The sequence below is a fragment of the Leucoraja erinacea genome, chromosome 27 (genome assembly GCF_028641065.1).
Source record: "Leucoraja erinacea ecotype New England chromosome 27, Leri_hhj_1, whole genome shotgun sequence".
NCBI lineage: Eukaryota > Metazoa > Chordata > Chondrichthyes > Rajiformes > Rajidae > Leucoraja > Leucoraja erinaceus.
This window is the reverse complement of record NC_073403.1, coordinates 26,798,148-26,817,438: the sequence shown is the minus strand read 5'-3', so window position 1 is coordinate 26,817,438 and position 19,291 is coordinate 26,798,148. Positions and strand designations below refer to the sequence as shown.

General features: G+C 43.7%; 1 long non-coding RNA gene across 1 annotated transcript; it reads left to right on the top strand.

The window, feature by feature from the left end:
* The first annotated feature begins 16 nt into the window (after positions 1-16).
* LOC129710376 (uncharacterized) lies at positions 17-13,751 on the top strand. Its single transcript, XR_008725669.1, has 3 exons — positions 17-291; positions 3,349-3,450; positions 13,144-13,751. It is a non-coding gene; the product is annotated as an uncharacterized LOC129710376 (long non-coding RNA).
* Positions 13,752-19,291: the final 5,540 nt, after the last annotated feature.

Below are 19,291 nucleotides of genomic sequence, written 5' to 3'. Positions count from 1 at the left end.
ATGGAGACCCCGGCGGCGGCGTGTGGAGAGAGGGGCAGGTGGAGAAGGAGCTCCGGCCATTCGATGTCGCCGCTCCCCGGCTCGGTGACAACCGCCGGGCGGGCCAGCTCTCATTTGTTGCCGGCAGCCCTATGAGAAACAAGCTCCGGCTTGACGCATCACCCTTCAAAGGCTGGCGAAACGTTTAGATGGAAACCTTCCCTCCCTCCCACCGATTGACAAACACAGGAACCATTGAGCAGGGAGGGGGAAAACAAACCAAACTGCTGCATGAGCTTAACATCTGTGGAGGTAAAGGGATGTGCCATACAACGTCTGCAATCTTCACTGACTTTTACATCGTAATTTATCTCACCCCAACAATCCAAATAGAAGCCTGTGATAGAGGTAGACAAAAGTGCTGGAGAAACTCAGCATCTATGGAGCGAAGGAAATAGGAAACGTATCGGGCCGAAACCCATAGATGCTGCCGCACCCGCTGAGTTTCTCCAGCACTTTTATCTACCTTCTATTTTCCATCATCTGCAGTTCCTTCTTAAACATAGAAGCCTGCCATAATGTTTTACCCCTTCCATCAAATTCTTCAAAGAAACAATCGCGTTTGCTTTATTTAATTCTTCTCGCCAGAAGAACGAGTGCACTGGATATGAAGGCTATATTTTTAATATCTTCAGAACTCGCCCTTCTGATGACGGTTACAAATTGGTAACCTCTCTTTTCAGACGCCGTAAATCAGGAAATAATGTTTCATCCCATCTGCAACTTAAATCAGGCTTCCCCCACGTTCCCAATTCTAACCGAGGGCCATTAATCTAAAACCTTAAGTCTGTTTCTCTTTCCGAACTATATCCACACTTTTCGCTTTTATTTCAGGTTTCTAGCCGACGCGATTGTTTGCTTTGCAATGGTGTTTCTGTATTTAGAACGTCAAAACACCCTTCAATATTTTCAACGCCTCTAGTAAATCCTTTAATAATTGTCATTTTACAGTGAGATTAGAATACGTGATGTGATATAAACTGGCAAAATTACGGTAGGGTGAAAATTGGTTAAATCTTAACGCTCGGAAATGGGTGAGGGAGGACGCCACTCAGTTGTACCAAACTGCTGGCAGAACTATCACCATGAAACCAGTTTAACACCCAGCACTTAAGCCAACAAAGACAGACAGCCCAATCAAGCTATCAACACCACAACACTCTTCATGAGTATCTGCAGATAGGACCCACTTGTTCAACATAACCAACCAAGAAATAGTATGGCATTTCTCAAGAGTGGCCTGTCCATAAAAAGCAGGAAGAAGGTTATGAAAAAGGGTCTCGACCTGAAACGTCACCTATTCCATTTCTCCAGAGATGCTGCCTGACCCGCTGAATTACCCCAGCATCTGCAATTCCTTTCTACACTAGAATCCAATATTGTGTGGTAGTGTGCCTGTTTCAGGAGTTTTTCTATTGGGCACATGATAGATGTGGCTTGCCCATTGGAATGGGCCTGTGTCCTTAAACCCTCAAAGGTGAAGGTATTGTTTAGCTTAATTTATAGATACAACATGGAAATAGGCCCTTCGGCCCACTGAATCCGCACCGACCAATGAACACCCGAACACTAGTTCTATTGTAGAAACTAGGGGCAATTTTACAGAGGGCAATTAACGGACAATCATATACGTGGGAGGAAACCAGAGAATTTCATATTCTCCCGGAGAAGACCCATGCGGTCACCGGGAGAATATGAAAACTCCATACAGATAGTACCCTTAGTCAGGATCGAACTCGGGTTTCTGGAGCTGTAAGGCAGCAACGTTGCTACTGTGCCGGCCCAGATTCCTGTGGAGAGAGAGCGAGAGAGAGCATTCAAAGTGGTTTACTTCTGCCAGTGGATTTAGCAGGATTGTGAGGAGATGGCATTGGTGCTACTTCTTTGAGCTATTGTTGTAGGTGGTCTGTGTCTCAGAAGGCCTGGGATCACTGCTGCCCAGTAAACCATGAACTTTGTGCTGAGTTTGAGGCCGTCATGGCCACATAGATACATGGACCATTCTCTTGTTTAAGAAGATAAATCAGCACCAACTTTTCATCAGGAATTGGGGATAAGCAATGAAGGAAATCCTTGCCAACACTAATTGCCTTACATAGAGGAATTCCTTTATCAATTTACTGTCAGATGCTCAGTTTGATGAATTACATCTATATCAGGCCAATAACATCTCGGCTCTTATAGTTTAGTTCAGAGATATAGCATGGAAACAGGCGCTTTGACCCACTGAGTCCATACCGATCATCGATCACCAATTCATACTAGTTCTATGTAATCCCACTTTATCATCCACTGCCTACACACTAGAGTCACTTTACAGAGGCCAAGTATCTGACAAATCTGCATGTCTTTAGGCTGTGGGAGGAAACCAGAGCACCTGGAGGAAATGCATATGGTCACAGGGAGAATGTGCAAACACCCGATAGTCAGGCTTGAACCCGGGTGTCTGGCGCTGTGAGGCAGCAGCTCTACCAACTGCGTCACTCTGCCTCCCAATTCATGTTCTTATGAACTGTTGAGGAGAACCAATCCCTTTGGGTGGCTTTGGAGATATTAGTGAGAATCCCCATCAGTTAGAGTGCTATCCTGTCATTCCTAGATCCTCTACTTCTGATTATTTAATGTTGGTGTCGATATTTACATCATCGAGCTGTGAGGAAGTTGATAGGAATCTACAGGTGAGAAGAGACAAGGTACTGCAATGTGCAGATGCATTGTTGATGACATTTAATACAGGGAACTGTGAGGTTGGTTGTTTGGTAGGAAAAAGTAAAGAGGGATTACAAGTTAAATGGAACAATTTCATAGGGGCCACAGTGGGAGGTAATAACCAGGGTATATTGATCAAAGCTTTCAGGTAGCAGGGCAAATTGTGAAGGCTGTTGAAATGGTCTTTGGAAACATTCGTGACATAGAGTGACAAAGCCAGGCACTTATGCGTTAAATCTTTATAAAACGTTGGTTAGACCCCGTTGGAGTCATCTGACCAGTTCTGATAGGTATATTTTAAAAACATTGCGAAGGACTTTAAGAACATTTCACGGACAATTAACCTGGTACCATTCTGGTAATGAACTTCATGTTTGTGATTATAATTAATATGCTAAAAAGATTAATGGAGGATCTTCATAAATTATAGGCCATTTGGCCTATCACGTCTACTCCACCATTCAATCATAACTGATCTATCTTTTCCTCTCAACCCCATTCTCCCGCCTTCTCCCATAACCCCCAACATCTTTACTAATCACCCCTACTATATTTAATGTAGATCTACTTTCTTAATATATTTTATTAATAGTCCTATAGTCTAATCCCAGGAATTATCCCGGAGATACCAGAGACCACAGATGCTGGAATCTTGAGCGGAAAATCTTATTGTGGTTTCTATTTTGAAAGAAAAATTACATTGTAAGTATTGTTGGCACTATAAGCAGATTCTAATCCTCAGACCAGTGTTAGCTTTACTGCACCAGCATTTGTAATCTCGGAATTTTAATCTATTTCCCTTTATCCGTGGCCTTAAAAGCAACTCTTGATCTCAGTTTTCATTTATCACCAAAATGATCCCAGCATGGGATGGAGAAAGAGTGAATCCTCGGGGTTTTAGTGTGTAAATACCTTTCCTACTAAGGCATTGTGATACTGACCACACAACGTTGAGAGTATCAACCAGGTTCATTTTTAAAACACGAAAATAATTGTAAGCAAATAGTCCGCAAACAGAAATTCTTAACTGATTTGGCAAAGAAAAAAAACAAATTTCTCCAGAAATGCAGCCTGACCTGCTGAGTAACTCTAGTATTTTGTGGTTATCTTCGGTGAAACCAGCATCTACAGTTCCTTCCCATACACAAAAAAAAAGCTGTGTTTATTACTTTTCATTGTGAAGTGTGGCAATGGTCTAACACAGTAAACATGATCTGGAGTTCTGATGAAAGATTAACTATCTGAAAAGTTAATTCTATTTTACTCTCTCTCTCTCTCTCTCTCTCTCTCTCTCTCTCTCTCTCTCTCTCCTCTATCCCTCTCTCCCCCTCTCTTCCCTCTCTCTCCCTCCTCTCCCTCTCTCTCCCTCCTCTCTCTCTCTCTCTCTCTCGCTCTCTCTCTCTCTCTCTCTCTCTCTCTCTCTCTCTCTCTCTCCCCCCCCTCTCTCTCTCTCATCTCTCTCTCTCTCTCTCTCTCTCTCTCTCTCTCTCTCTCTCTCTCTCTCTCTCTCTCTCTCTCTCTCTCTCTCTCTCTCTCTCTCTCTCTCTCTCTCTCTCTCTCTCTCTTTTCATTTTTTTTATTTTAGCATTCCAGCAACAGCATTATTTGGTTTTTGGATGAATTATTTTATAGTTTATTGTTAAAACTTTCAGGAGTGTTATCCAGTCAGCGGAAGGACTATACAATTACAATCGAGCTATCCACAGTTTGTATTAACTCGTTAAAATATACATTTATAATACCTTTTTGAGGCTTTTAATATTTGGGCAAATCAGTGGCTTGCTTTGTTGAGCTTTCTGCTAGTGATCAGGTAGATACTGCATCCAAACTATCTGGAATACATTCGCATTCGCAGAAACGGCATTTCGTTTGGACCTCAAGGGGTCCAAATGACAATTAAATTGAATCTTGAATCTTGAATCTTGCATTCATACTCAGAACCAGTTAAAGATGAAATACTCCTCTTTCGAACAATCATTTTAACACAGCGAGGGCAGAGAAGCAGAGGGACTGAGCAATCCTGATAAATGATTTTGAACATGTTCGATAAAAATGATGCAAACTAACTTGGAAGCAGCTAATTCATTTCTAACATCTGAGGAGATAAAGGGTTGAATTTTAATAACATTCCATAGTGCTTTGTATCTTTTTGTTTTTTTGTTTCTTTAGTTATGTCGAAGTGTGTTTTTTATGATTTTTTTAATGTCTTTATGTGGGGGAAGAGGGCACGGTGCGGGGGATACCGTCCTTCAGCCGCTTCCTGGTGAGGACGCGACTATTATTCGAGTCGCGTCCTCGCCCCCCCCCCCCCACCCCAGCGGCCTACCTACCTGGATTGGCGCGGCCTTTCCTGCCGGGATCGACCGGAGCTCCAGCAGCGGCGGGACAGCGCTGAAACATCGCGGGGCTGGCGATGCCTTACCGGGGGTCGCCGTCTGGAGCCCGGAGTGCTGGACCTGCTGCACCGACATCATGGAGCTGCGGTTTGCGGAGCTCCCAACGCGGGCGGCGCTGATCAACAACGCGGGGTCCTGTGACTCTGCCCGGCTCGACCTGCAGACTCGGGAGCTGCAGACTCCGGCTGCGGGAAGCGGCTGATCAGGAGGTCCGGGCCGCTGAGGAGGAGGATGCTCACCGTCGGGGATCGGTGTCGGCGTTCCACCAGCCCGGCGTGAGGGCCTGAACATCGGGCCACCCGGGGCAGCGACTGCGGGTGCTCGGAAGGCCCCGACCACGGATGAACATCTGGGAAGATCGGAGGGGAGGTTGGCTGGACTATGGTGCCTTCCTCACCTTGGTGCCACTGTGTTATGTTGTGTCGTGGACTTTCTGTGTTTGTGCTTTTTTAAAAATTTCTATTTTATTTTTTTAATATGTTTTAATATTTATTATTTATTTATTTTTATGATACTGACTGTAAAGGGAAATTCATTTCGTTGTCTCTAATTGAGACAATGACAATAAATTTGAATACAATACAAAGAATACAATACAATGCCTGAGTGTGTAGGAAGGAACTGCAGATGCTGGTTTAAACCGAAGATAGACACAAAAAGCTGGAGCAACTCAGCGGGACAGGCAGCATCTCTGGAGAGAAGGAATGGGTGACGTTTTGGGTCAAGACCCTTCTACAGTCTGAAGTTACTCCAGCTTTTCATATCTATCGGTAACTGCCTGAGTCAATCAAGAACTATATTCACTCAGCTGCAGTTGATGCAAAATGGTGGGGTGTCAGGTAGAGGCTGATAATGCTGGCTGAAATGTAAGCAAAATGCTAAATGCCCAAATTACTTTAATCGACGGCTTTGTGGCATGTAAATTGAGCCTTGTTCATTAGCCTTTGAAGAAAGCAATAGAACTTGATTATGTGTAAATATACATGCTGACATTCCGTTCAAAGTATTGTAGGTGAAAAGGGAAGCAATATGTTTTTTGCAATTAACAGAAACTAGAAAATGTAAAGTAAAGCAAGAATATACTCAACTTATTTTTACGTACAAAATATATTCAATTGTACAGTGAACAATTTGTCTGTGGTCAATTCCATTCTAAATGTATATATATATGGATGAATGAATGAATGAATAACAACTTTATTGGCCAAGTATGTACACATACAAAGAATTTGCCTTGGTGCTCCAAGGCAACTAGTGTTGTATGTTTTCCAACATGAAGCGACTGACCACTAAAAAAGCAAACACTTTGTTGCTGACTTGCTAAACAAATTTGAATTGAAGTACTGTTGATGTTTGAACACCCAGTCCATCTACTGATGGGAACATGACAAGTAGACCCATAATTGTGGACTAGAATTATTTCCACTTGGCATCAGACTTTATCATGATGCTACAATGAATGTAGTCATTCTATCAGTGGAAATCTCATTGTTACTCTGTGTTGCTATAGCTATTTAACTAGTATAGGAGTTATTAATGTGATATTGAGTATGCAACTTTCCAGGGTGCTGTCTGTACGGAGTTTGTACATTTTACCTATGACCGCGTAGGTTTTCTTCGGGTGCTCCTACACACACTAGGATAGCGTTAATGTGCGGGGTCACACGCTGGTCAGCACCAGACAGCACCAGTAGTCAGGATCAAACTCAGGTCTCTGGTGCTGTAAGGCAGCAACTCTACCCCTGCACAACTGTGCCACTTGTGGTGGAAAGTAGAACGAGAGACATTTAATGATCCAGGTCTGGATCCCTTTGTCGGGCTGGGTGAGAGAGAAAACACGTTATTCTCGGTACCAGAATGGGTGAGGGAGGGCCAATGATACAACACCAGGAATATTCCTTGATAGGGTGAGACTGCTGCATGACCTTTGGTGTAAATTAAGGGATAGCTAAAATCAGATTAAGCTTCTTTGTCTGTGCAGTGTGGTGCTCACAGTAAAGCTGTGGCACATTTCGAGAACTAAACCAGAGTGGCTGACAGGCCAAAATATCCAGTTCTGATAGAGACAGAAAGAAAAAAGTTATCCAGAGTTGGAGAATTTGTTAGTGTGCAGCATACTGCAGTTGGAGAGTCCTGCAGTGTGCAGCATACTACTGAGGTATTGCTCCTCAAGGGTGGGAGGGAGCTTGCAGTAAAGGGCCTGTCCCACTTGGCAATTTTTTTGGCGACTGCCGGCGTCATATCAGGGTGGCCAAAAGATTTTGAACATTTCAAAATCCAGCGGCGACACAAAAAATGTTTTCCGACACTTGAGGAAACACCGTGCGCCAATACGTCATCACGCCGCGTCACCTGCCGTGACTTTATCGGTGACCTGATACGTCAGCGAATGATGCTGGCAGTCGCCAAAAAAATCGGCAAGTGCGACAGGCCCTTAACAGTGCAGGAAGTCAGGGACAAAGTGGGAGTGGGCTAGTGAAGGAAAGTGCAAGTAGGTGCAAGGTCCTTCCATCCCACTGAGTACAAGGTGTCACGCTGGTAGTGCAATAAAAGAGAAAAGAAACAGAGTGCAGAATGTAGTGTTACAGTGTAATTACAGATTACAAAAATGTGTAGGGTGGGAGATTGCAACCTTTACGTGGTCTGCCCTGTTTCGACAAATTCAATCAACCTAGTGTGCACAATCAAATAGACCAAGTTGTCCTACAACTTTAGGCAGTGCACGCCTTACGCAAGAAGAAGAAGAAATGTGCCAGCCGCAGTGAGGTAGATTGGGAGATTGGGAATTCATCCTTAGCTCGTGAGAGGTCCGTTCAAGAGTGAAGGATGTTGAAGGTGAGGAATTTGGCCATGACAATGTCTTTGAGAATCAAAGACTGTCAAGGGTAGTTGTCAAGGGTAGATGTCATAGAAACATAGAAACATAGAATTTAGGTGCAGGAGTAGGCCATTTGGCCCTTCGAGCCTGCACCGCCATTCAATATGATCATGGCTGATCATCCAACTCAGTATCCCGTACCTGCCTTCTCTCCATACCCCCTGATTCCCTTAGCCACAAGGGCCACATCTAACTCCCTCTTAAATATAGCCAATGAACTGGCCTCAACTACCCTCTGTGGCAGAGAGTTCCAGAGATTCACCACTCTCTGTGTGAAAAAAGTTCTTCTCATCTCGGTTTTAAAGGATTTCCCCCTTATCCTTAAGCTGTGACCCCCTTGTCCTGGACTTCCCCAACATCGGGAACAATCTTCCTGCATCTAGCCTGTCCAACCCCTTAAGATTTTGTAAGTTTCTATAAGATCCCCTCTCAATCTTCTAAATTCTAGAGAGTATAAGCCAAGTCTATCCAGTCTTTCTTCATATGTCAAGGATAGATGGTTGCATTTTCTTTTGTTGAAGACAGTAGTTTAGTTTTAGTTTAGAGATACACCGCAGAAACAGGCCCTTCGGCCCACTGAGTCCGCGCCGACCAGCAATCCCCGCACATTAATACTATCCTACACGCACTATGGACAATTTACACTTATACCAAGCTAATTAACCTACAACCCTGTAGGTCTGCAATGTGAGAGGAAACCAAAGAACACAGAGAAAACCTACGTAGGTCTTGGGGAGAATGTACAAACTCCGTACAGACAGCACCCGTAGTCGGGATCGAACATGGGTCTTTGATGCTGAAAGGCAGCCACTCAACCCTTGTGCAGGCATGCGCCAGTTGATAGTAATGGTCGTATGAGAGGCATACTGACACAAGAGGATATAGATTGTAGACGTCTACATTTATGGTTGCTCAGAATATTCTGGGGCACTGACCCATTGGTCATTGAAGGGGGTCCATGAGTGCAGTGCCATAAATTGTGCCTGATGTGTTTGCCTCTCCTGAGACCAAGGCCCACACTGGAATGAAAGGCATGGGCCAAAGTCAATGTTGGGGATAATGAAAGATCTGCCTCTTTGTTTAGGTCGATCACACGTCATCAGAAATAATACAATGCCAGAAATGTTGGATAACAAGTTGCATTAATAATGTTTCTTTTATTTTATATACTTAGCAGACATTTGTTCATTAGAACATGTTAAAAAGCCATAATATTTGAGCTGTCTCAGCCTATTTGCTCACGATAGTATTATTCCTTCCATGACTTATGCGAGCGACACTCGAACAAATTTGTAGGATATCTCAATGGTGTCATTGTCTTTTCAAAGTATTTGTAGTTACAGTTTTCAAGTAGTAACTTGGCTCAGATCCAGTTCAACTCAATGAGGATCAAAGGGATATTTTGTTCCAGCAACTGTTAATCATTTTAAGCTCTGGAAGTTTGAACAACTTTCAGCTATTGATTTCAAGCCTGCAGCACCAAACTGCTCATTGCTGGGACCAATGGTCATTTACTGATGCATAGCCAGTTAATTTACTCTTGCAATACTGACGCATTACTATACAAATGAGAGTATTATCACATGTGACATATCACAGTGAGATTCTTTGTTTTGCATACACAGGTATGCAAAGAGTCGCCACTGACAAAGTTGCAAAGTATTCTATTTAGTCCCCAATGGTCCTCCTTTGTTCTCGGTAGTGGGTCCAGCACTCACGCGGGTCTATCCGATCTCCATCTGTTCCATCCTATTGAAATGGGGTTCCAACACTGGGACAAAATTGGGTCGTATGGTTGATCATTTCCTGTACATATTTAGGCTAATTTCACAGAACAGAAAGGTGTTTTAACAATGGCGGGTCTGCTTAAAGATATTGAGGGGGCATCATTCACAACCACTCCTGTTGTACATAGCTCAGCTGCTAAAGCTGCTGCCTCACAGCACCAGAGACCCGGGTTCGATCCTGACCTTGGGTGCTGTCTGTCGAATTTGCACGTTCTTTCTGTGACCACATGGGGTTCCTCAGGCTGCTCCGGTTTCTTCCCACATCCCAAAGACGTGGGTGTTCGTAGGCTAGTTGGCCTCTGTAAATTGTCCCTTGGTGTGAGAAACTAGCTGGCATTGACTCGGTGGCCTGTAGGACCTGTTTCCATGCTGTATTACTAAACTAAATAAATACAGGTCCTACGGATAGTTCATACTATACAGGTTGACGCATGTAATAGCCCACTGATTTAGACAATTTGCTTCTCTTCATTACTCATCAGGCCTGCTGGATATTTCAGTCCCTGGCCATTTTATCTACCTTCTCGTTCCCATACCGAACTTTCTGTCCTGGGTCAGAATGAGGTCACATGCAAACTGGAGGAGCAGCACCTCATATTCCACTTTAGCTTACAACCCAATGGCATGAATATTGAAATCTCCAATTTTAGTTAAAACTCCCTGTTCCCCCCTCTTATCCACCCTGTTTTGTCACCCACCTCCCCTCCATTGCCCCCCATCACCCAGTTCTTTTCCCCCCCCCTTCTTCCCTGCATTTCCCAGCCCTCCCTACACTGTCCCCATTTTCCTTTAATCATACCAGGACACCTCTGCCACCCCCCCCCCCCCCCCCCCTTCCAGCTACACATCACCTCTCCTTTATCTGACTCTATTTGTCTCGATTTCACCTCTTGCCTTTGTGACTATCTCCACCCATCTGCCAAATGCCCCCTCTCCAACTATCCAATCATTACTCCAATGTTTTCTTCCCCACCTCCTCACCTCACTTTACCAGCCTTCTCTCCTCCACATCATCAGGCTGAATAAGGTCCAGTGATCAGACCCAAAATGTAGACACAAGGAACTGCAGATGCTGGTTTACAAAAAAAAGGCATAGTGTGCTGGAGTAACTCAGGAGAACATGAATAGACAGCATTTCAGATCAGGACTGTATCTCGACTCGAAACTGATGACTGTAGGCAGATCAACTTCCCTCCTGGGATAATTGAAGTTGTACCGTATCGTATCATATTGTAACGTCACCTATCCATGTACTCCAAAAATATTGCCTGACCTGTGAGTTACTCCAGCACTTTGCATCTTCTTTTCCTGACCCAAAATGTCGATTGTCCATTTCCCTCCACAGATGCTACCTGGCCTGCTGAATTCCTCCAGCACTTTGTTTTTTATTCATGATTCCAGCACCTTCACACAGTTGGAATCAAAACCACATTCTACACTTACAACATCTTAAATAGCTACATGCAATACATCAATAAATTAAGCTGTTATAATATCAGTAAACATCATCATTGGATTGCAGGGTAGTACCTCAATTAAATAGATCAACGAGGATGTTGCTGGGACTCGAGGGCATGAACTATGGGGACTGGTTGAACAAGCTAGGACGTTTCTGCCGTGGAGCGGAGGAGGATAAGGGGTGATCTTATAGGGGTGTATAAAACCATGAGGCAAATTAATAGGATGAATGCACAGATGCTTCTGCCTAGGGCAGGGGGGATCATGAAACCAACAAACATTGGTGAGAAGGGAATGATTTAATAGGAACCTGAAAGGCAACTTTTTCACTGAGAGGATGGTCGGAATACGGAATGAACTGCCAGAGTAGGTAGTAGAGGTAGGTGCTATAATGAGATTTAAAAGACATTGGACAGGAATATAGATAGGAAAGGTTTGGAGGGATATGGGCCAAATGTATGGAAATGGGACTTGCTTGGAACCAAGTGGAAGCATCAGTTACACACAGTACTCTTCCGTGCTTCCCTTTCATTGTTGACTAAAGATCTGAAACATAGAAAATAGGTGCAGGATGAGGCCATTTGGCCCTTCGAGCTAGCCCAGAATTAATTGTGGTCATGGCTGATCGTCCCCAATCAATAACCCGTGCCGGCCTTCTCCTCATATCCCTTGATTCCACTAGCCCCGAGAGCTCTATCCAACTCTTACTTAAATCCATCCAGTGATTTGGCCTCGACTGCCCTCTGTGGCAGGGAATTCCACAAATTCACAACTCTCTGGGTGAAAAAGTTTTTTCTCACCTCAGTCTTAAATGGCCTTCCCTTTATTCTAAGACTGTGGCCCCTGATTCTGGACTCGCCCAATATTGGGAACATTTTCCTGCATCTAGCTTGTCCAGTCCTTATATAATTTTATATGTTTCTATAAGATCCCCCCTGTGACTGGACCCCTGCTTTATGTAGCCACCTCAAAGCATGTGCCCCTGTACCATCCTCGACTTCCAGCTCTTACACAAAACTTTTACACATGTAGAAAGTTGATCAAATATGCGATTGGACTCCATTCTCGCATTTCCTTCGGGATATATTAAAATATTTGTTAATTTTTCTTCTGAACTCGATGTAATTACTGCCAACTTGAATAGAAACCCACCAAACTCTCTTTGCCTTTCAGTGTGGAGCTGAGGTGATCCCACTTGAGGATCTATGAGCTTTGAGGTTCTTAATCATTAATTTTTTTTTTCATCCAGTCTCATTTATGTTTGGCTCTGCATTGCTGACCATATCTTTGTGTTCAGTCTGAAGAAGGGTCTCGACCCGAAACATCGCCAATTCCTTCGCTCCATAGATGCTGCCTCACCCGCTCTGTTTCTCCAGCACTTTTGTCTACCTTATATCTTTGTGTTATACTTTTCTTAAATTTCACTTTTTTTTTCCCCCAAGAAACTGCAATAGATTTTGTCCAAATGATCATTTGCTGGCAAAGTGAAGAACTATCAAAGTGCCATGCATGAAGTCTGATCAAATTACAGATCTTTACTCAACCATGCACAAGGGAAGGACATGGTACAACCCTCCCACATGCTGTATGCATTAGATTTGCTTTAAGATACACAAAAGCACAGCACCTACTGTTCATATATACTTCTTACTCCATTTCTATCAGCAGAGAAGGCAAAAGAACAACTCTCAATATCTGCATATCAACTAAACTGGTAAATTGTCTGCAAACTAACTATACTTTTGAGACTACATGTATATTTTTCTGCTCAGTTGGAAATTGATACTTTGATTGTTCGTCTGAATATCTTTATCAATGACCTCCCTGTTGAAATCTGCCAATTTATGAAACAACTTATTTTCTGCATTGTACACAGGCACTCAATTCACTGGGTCTTATGACATCGTATCTACAGTGCCCTCCATAATGTTCGGGAGAAAGATCCATCAATTATTTCTTGTCATTAAACTAAACTTGGACCTCCAGCGACACCTGATCAACTTGGAAGAGAATAATGAGGAAAGATGCACAATAGGCTACTTTAATGATACAATGGTACTTTATTGTCACATGTATAGTACCTCTCAACAAGTGATTTTCATCCTTTCCAGAGTCAAATGATGCCCCTCAGATATAGAGGTTGTCATGATAATTTTGCAAAGTTTCACAGCTTTGCATAAAGCTTCATACAGATTATTTTCATGGACTGATTTTAACAGGGGCCGTGCTGTGTAGCCCAGCGTGGTGATACGGTGGTGAAAGATCTGTTGGCATGGCTACTAATTGGCAACTGTTTAATTTTTTCTGCTGGATGCTTGTTCGCAAAAAAGAAACAATCGACTAACTTTGCTGCATCTAAATGATCACTTTGATTGAATCTGACTTTACGGTTATTTTTGTCACAAGCCATTCTCATTGTGACGTTCATGTTTGTCTTCATTTTGAAGCTGCCTCTTTTGCTATCAGTAAACTACCTCTTTCTGTTCACATTTAGTTTGAAGTTGATTTGTTCAGCTACATCAATGCCACATATACTTGATATTAACTTTGGGCAAGATCTTAGAAAACATATTACGCATAATGCAGAATATCAGAATCACATAAATGCTTGTATGCTTCACTGATTGAAGTTCAAGCCATTAAACACATCAGGCTAGTAAACACTAAAACCAACTAAGCTCAGAACTACATAGACGGGGGCATTGTTTTTGCTTAGTTTAGTTTAGCTTAGAGATATAGCGTAGAAACAGGCCCTTTGGCCCACCGATGAGCGATTACCCATACCTTAGTTTTTATCCTACACATGGGACAATTTACTGAAGCCAATTAATCTACAAACCCACACGTCTTTAGAGTGTGGGATGAAAACCAGAGCACCCGGAGAAAACCCACGTGGTCACAGAGAGATCTTGCAAACTCTGTACAGACAGAACCCATAGTTAGAATCAAACCCGGGCACTGCAAGGCTGCAACTCTACCGCTGCACCACTGTGCCACCCACTTTGTTGTCTTCATTGTCTTTGCACTATTATCGTTTGTCTTTTATATACTGAACCTTTTTGTTGTTTACAATGGTGTTTACAGAACACCATGTAAGCATAGGCACAAAATGCTGGAGTAATTCCCTCCTACAAACCATGTTAGCATATCTGTTGTGCTGCAGCAAGTAAGAATTTCATTGTTCAGTTTCGAGACATATGACAATAAAACACTTACTCTCTCTTAGACTTTTGAAATGTTTTCCTTGCATTTGCTTGGAACATGCACATTCTGTCTTTAAAATTGCAATAAGCAATAGGTCTTGGAATTTGAAGATACAAGGAACTCCAGATGCTGGAGTCTTGAATAAAACACAAAGTGTAGGCATAACTCAATGGGTCAGGCAGCATCTGCGACAGTCTGAAGAAGGGCCCCGACCTGAAACATTGCCTATTGCCTTCACAGATGTTGCCTGACCCACTGAGTTACTCCAGAACTAGGCCTTGGGATTCATTTGTTATAGGTTCTTTAAGGCATACAGAAAAGGATGAGGCAAAAACTGAAAAATCTACATAGAAGCTTCACACTTATTTGTTCCTGATTAAGCTATCTTGTTGCAACACTTTTCAGATGACGGGCATAGCAGTGATTAAAACATATGGCACCAACTTTCTCTATTTGAACAAACAGTATATTTTAACTTACTCGAAGACCTATTGTGAGTTTGTCATTCACTCCCTGAAATGTATAAATCATTTTTTATTGATCGTTTTATTAGAATGTAAGTAAATCTTTTAGTGAGTGCACCATGTGATCATACTTAGAATGTGTAGTATCAGATATCATCAGTCTATTGCCTTGCCACTGATATTTTTCTTTGTTCAACAGCAAAAGTCAATTATATTTAGTAACTGGCTGGTAACACTATGTTAACATCGTCTGTCGTTTGCACGAAAGTTCAGCTTTTCCACCCGCAGGGCATAAAACTAGTCCAAAACAAAGCTTCCTAACAATTTTATCCTGTACTCTTGAAAGATGCAGTCTGAGGTTTTGATCTGGGTTTGTTGTAAACTCCGTAAAAGACAATTTAACTTTCATAGCAATGCCTTAACTGTGAATCATTACGGCTCTTTTACGTATATGAAAATGGTAAATGATGGCATTATAACCACTCAAAATAACCTTGCAATTTCCATGCAACTTCATACAAGCTATTATTTTTTAAATATTACTTGGTGTCCTCTAGATTTAGGTTTCGGTTAGGTACATTGAAAAGCTTAGTTTGGCATGCTATCCAATTAAATCAGATAATACTATACATAACTGCAATCAAATCAAACTCAAGGACAACAGGTAGAGCAAAAGGGAATATAGTTCTCTGTATTGTAGCACATTAGTTTGATAAACAAAGTCCAATGTCCTCAATGGGGTAGAAGTGAATTGGACAGTACCCTAGCCTTTGGAAGCTGATAACAGAGGGGAAGAAACTGTTTCTGCAAAGCTTTCATTGCTCTGTATCGTTCACTGACAGGGGCGAGGAGAAGACGGAATGACTGGGATAGGACGTCACTGATTATTTTGGCTGAAGTATAGATGGAATCTGTGGTGGGGAGTCTGATCTGTGTGATGGACTGGGCTACATCCACAACTCAGCAATTTTTGTGCAGAGATGTTCCCAAACTAATTATTTGTTGTGGAGTTTTGCAGCACATTTCGAATGGAATTTTTAATGTTGCCTGGAAATTAAAATTTGATGGTGTTCGTAATGTGCACCAGAATTTACTGTTATGCTATAATATAGTAAGATGTTTACCCTCACATTTACCACAATGGCTCCACAAAACTAAAGAAACAGAAACTAAAGAAGTGGCCTATTTAAATAATGCACAAAGCCATTTTTTCTTCACAAACCGCCTGCTGCTTTGGGGTTTATTTATTTTACAAAAACCTAAGGAATCACAAGATTAAAGGACAAAATGGATCCAAAATTAGCTATCAAGTTCTTCTGAAATATCAAAGCAGAAAAGTCGACACCAGCAACATCTTCCGTGTTTGTTTTTTGGTTTATGAAAACCATTTGTGACAATATCTAAGTGTTGCTAACAAGAACTTACTGTAGGTGACAAGACACTAAGCTTTGCTACATATGGTGCAAGACTCATTGCTACATCTTTATTTGTTTCATCATAAGAAATATCACATCTACATTTTATGAGCAATACAACATGTTGATACAACTATACGATGAAGCTCACACACTAATGTAAGGAAAAGAGCTGAAAGCAACCCATCATTCAAAGCCATTCTAATTCTGGAACACATTTCCATGCTGTAATTTTCTTAGCCTTGCCCTCAGTATGGTTTGCTTCCATTCTATTTCTGTGCTAAAAGATGTTGTGCATGTGACAATTGCTGACCCTTCTACAGATGGGAAAGAGGTGTTTGATGGAGCAGGTTGATGGGTAGTTTGCGAGGAGATGCATGTTTAGGTGACTTTTTGGGTCGAGAAGAAGGGTCTTGACCATAAACATCACCTATTCCTTTTCTCCAGAGATGCTGCCTGACCCGCTGAGTTACTCCAGCATTTTGTGTCTATTTTTGGTGTAAACCAGCATCTGCTGTAAACCAGTTCCTTCCTACGCATGCGTGCCTTTTATCATTTTGCTGCTTCTGATGCATAAGCCTCAATGGCGGAACGGGTGGGGGACGATGGCTGACCTTAGTGGAGCATCACAACGGCTGGCAAGGTGGAAGAAGGCTGCAGCATAAAGGGTCCGTGGGGGTCTTGAACTCCATGCCACTGGATCCTGACCCAGATCCGTCAAGAACCGTGAGGTGGCAGTCTGTGCACGTCTCCCCATGTTAAACAAAGTCACGCACAGGCGTCCTCCATATAGGAAATAGCACCCTGGCTGAAGAAGGGTTTTGGCCCGAAACATTGCCTATATCCTACGCTCCATAGATGCTGTTGCACCCGCTGAGTTTCTCCAGAACTTTTGTCTACCCTGGAGATACCCATGGTCAGCCATGACCGAAGGGGGTCTAAGAAGATGCATAAACATGAGATTCTTAACACCAACATAATGTTCCTTCTGCAATTTGAGCAAAAACTTCCTGGAAACTGATGTCAGGCTTACAGATGACGTGAACTACTCAACTAAGCTGATATATAATGTGAACCTCAATCCTGGGGTTGTTGGTCAAGGAGAGGATTAGATTAGATTCAACTTTATTGTCATTGCACATTTACAGTACAAGAAAATGGTTTAACCTAGCAGTCATAACATAGAATAAAATAACAAAACACACACTCAACACAGTTTAACATCCACCACAGTGAGTCCACCAGTCACCTCCTCACTGTGATGGAAGGCAAAAGTCCCAAAGTCCTTGTCTCTTCCCTCCTTGCTCACCCTCATGCCGAGGCGATCCAGGCCTCCGATGTTATGACCCCGCCGATAATGGTAAGCAAGTCCCGTGGCTGAATCCGAGCTCTGCGAATGGGCCTGTTCAAATTCCGCGGAGCGGTGTGGCCGAAGCTGCCGCCCTCCAGTCCAGCGGACGAAGCTGTTGCGGGAGCCCCGGGAAAACCGGTCACCAACCCATGACCTGCAAGCTCCCAACGCTAGGATTACTGCTAGTGAGCCTATCTTGTTCACAGCTTTGGTGGATTTTGGAGAGATGTATCTATCCTGCGCTTTGCAATGACTACTCTGGGTAATTTTCTTAGCCTTGCCCTCAGTATGCCAATAGCAAGAACCAATTCTTGTAATACGACGGGTTTTGTATCAGGTTTCAGGTCCTGATCTCCAACTAGCAGCAAGGGTGATGATCATGTGAACAGCAGAACAAACAACAGAACCTAAAGTTCATGCATCTTTGCCTAATCATCATTCAGTAGGAAATGGAAGTCACTGCACTGTCAGGTCCTAGATTGTGGCCACTGGTTTGCGTCATCCCCAGCTCCCCATCATGTGCTTCTGCTGCACTCGCCTTGAACTTCTCCTTTGTCAGTGTACTCAATGCGTTTAAATGGACAACAGTGACAACCAAGTGCTGAGTCATTTTTGGAAGACAGATACGTGGTTTCCCATCCAAGTGAAGTACTTATCATTGTGAGAAATGAAAGCACGCAATTCCAAACCAATTGTTGTTGCTGTGTTAAATGGGTCAGCAAAAAAATTATTTTCTGGTGAGGCTGCACTTTAGCGTGCCTGAGTGACCTGGCCATCCCCAGGGCCGGCATTAAGCCAATTGGACCGATTGGGCCCCGCGAGTAAGGGGGCTCGGTGCTGGAGTCCTGGAGTAATCTACTCTCGGCTCGGGTAGATCTACCCCGGGTGGAGGGGGGGGGGGGGGAGATAGGGGCGGAGAGCGAGTAGAGGAGTGGAGGGGGGTAGAAAGGGGTAGACGTGGGGGGGGGGGGGGGGGGGGGTGAGGGGGAATGGAGAAGAGGGAGAGGGGGAGGTGGGTCATTCGCTCACAGCAGCACTCCCGCCCCTCCAGTCACCGTGTTTCACGCACACAGCCCCAGCTCCACACCTCTCTCTCCCCGGGGAGACGTGGTGAACAAAACACGGAGGGCCGGGCCGGAGGTTGGAGCAACGTTTACAAACATCGGCCTCAGCTCACACCCGTCCCCCCGCATCCGCTCCAGCCGCCGTCCCTCTCCCTACAGACCTTGGCTGGGAACCTGGGGCTCACCAAAATTGTCCCCAATTGGGCCCCGCAACTCCTAAGGCCGGCCCTGGCCCTCCCAATGATACTTTATTGCCACCTGTACCTAGATAAAGTGAAATGCTTTGTTTGACAGTACATACAACCAGGTAAAATCATACGGCAGACCTCACCTAGGCAGTACACGATTCACCACGTGTCTGGCACAAAGTTACAAAGGTTCACTGAACAATTCTATCTTATGCCTGCCACCGCATGTGGCAGCAGGCACCTCCCCCCCACCACCCCGGCAGTCCCCCCTACTTTCTCGACGGACCCCCCCCCCTGTCGGGTCCCCCCTTTGTTCTCCACAGCTCCCCCCCCACCGG